This window comes from Mirounga angustirostris, unplaced genomic scaffold (assembly GCF_029215605.1).
Source record: "Mirounga angustirostris isolate CCGP_5_RB_7025 unplaced genomic scaffold, mMirAng1.0.hap1 SCAF_14, whole genome shotgun sequence".
Taxonomy (NCBI): domain Eukaryota; kingdom Metazoa; phylum Chordata; class Mammalia; order Carnivora; family Phocidae; genus Mirounga; species Mirounga angustirostris.
The window spans coordinates 15,557,511-15,559,286 of NW_026991722.1; the positions used below are offsets into that span (position 1 = coordinate 15,557,511).

The 1,776-nt window shown below is 39.4% G+C and overlaps 1 non-coding gene across 1 annotated transcript; it reads left to right on the top strand.

The window, feature by feature from the left end:
- Positions 1–991: 991 nt before the first annotated feature.
- LOC123853351 (U1 spliceosomal RNA) lies at positions 992–1,154 on the top strand. Its single transcript, XR_006793123.1, has one exon. It is a non-coding gene; the product is annotated as a U1 spliceosomal RNA (small nuclear RNA).
- Positions 1,155–1,776: the final 622 nt, after the last annotated feature.

Genomic DNA, 1,776 nt, shown 5'->3' on the forward strand with positions numbered 1-1,776 from the left:
CTTGATCTTGGGGTTGTGTCTCAGGGTCCCGAGTCCAAGCCCCATGTTGGGCATTGAGCTTACTTTAAAAAAAAAAAAAAATGCACTTAACGTGGCTAGCTTAACAGTAAACATTTAACAAATATGGAACTAACAACAAGGAAATTAAGGAATGGTCTTTATTGACCAAATCTGGAGTATTAAAATTACCTAAAAACAGAAGATTGGCAATTTTTTTTTAGATTTTTTATTATTTATTTGACAGAGAGAGGCATAGTGAGAGAGGGAACACAAGCAGGGGGAGTGGGAGAGGGAGAAGCAGTCTTCCCCGCGGAGCAGGGAGCCCGACGCGGGGCTCAATCCCAGGACCCTGGGATCATGACCTGAGCTGAAGGCAGATGCTTAACGACCGAGCCACCCAGGCGCCCCAGAAGATTGGCAAATTTTTGAGATTCTAGGCCAGGAGGCAGATTTCCCAGTAGCAGCAAAGCAATGCTCTCTCTCAATATCAACAATGACAAAAAGATGTGCCTTTAGAATCCAGTAAGGACAGAGCTGGAGCTAAATATTTAGGAAATCCAAATAGAACGGAGAATTGAACTAAACAGAGTAGTAGAACTCTACAGAATGGAAATGCACAGAGTATACAACTATGAATCCAGCTGAACCATCATTACCCTCTGTTCTTGCCCTCCTCTGTATTATTATGGAGCTATTCATCCAAGCACTGCTCAATCTATGTGTTCAATGTACTCTGCTTACTCTAGATGAGACTCTCTAGGTCACAAATGTTTAAGTGTGCCTCTATTTAGAAAAGAAAAATTTATAGATTAAAGATGCTATTTGCACAGAGGCAGCCCAAATAGCTATCTTTTCCTGGAGAGCTAATTCACTTGCCGTTGTGTATTTACCAAGGGCCTCCAAAGTGGTAGCAGGCATGTTCACACCAGGATTTGCCACGATGATCCACTGGTGTGCAGGGAAAACTAGTACTTCATTAGTATATTCATCTAAAATTAAGGATGTGACATTTACTTGATCACAAAGGTGCTTTTCACAAAGGTGAGGCTTATCCATTGCACTCTAGATGTGCTGACCCCTGCAATTTCCCCAAATGTGGAAAACTCGAATGCATAATTTGTGATAGTGCGGGAGTGGGCTCGCACTCTCCCCTGACCACTTGTGCCTAAAAACGTGGTGCTCTCACTCTGTAGTATTCTAACCCTTGTCCATTACTGTTTGAGAGAGCATACAAAACTCAGATGTCTATTATGAGTGCAGCTGGTAGGGGACTACAGTATTTCAACTTTATCAAAAACTGCTTCTCTTAAAAAAAAAGAATGTAACATATTTACTAACATTTACTATATGGATTGACATGTCATAGAGCAAACATCAAGGACAACGAAATCTAAGGGCAGAGTGACAGTTCTACCAGATGGGGGCACTAAAGGTCATTACTTATTAGAGTATTACAAGGTGGGCTTCTGGTTAAGAGTTTTTATAGAATATATTATTTCAGCTATTTGAACTCAAATAACCCTTGCAATATGGAAACGTACCTTTAAAATATGCCTACAGGAAACCATAGGTGACCTATAATATCTATCATTAAAGTACGTGAGAGCAACAACAAAAAATCTCAGAACTGACCCTTTTCCTACAACTAAAACAAGGTATTACTTACATTTGAGAATAAAAATAATAATGATCTAATGAGATCAGATAAGATCCCCAAACAGAAATTATCAAGAATACTACTGAAAGTATGAATTTGTATCCATTATAACTAATGAT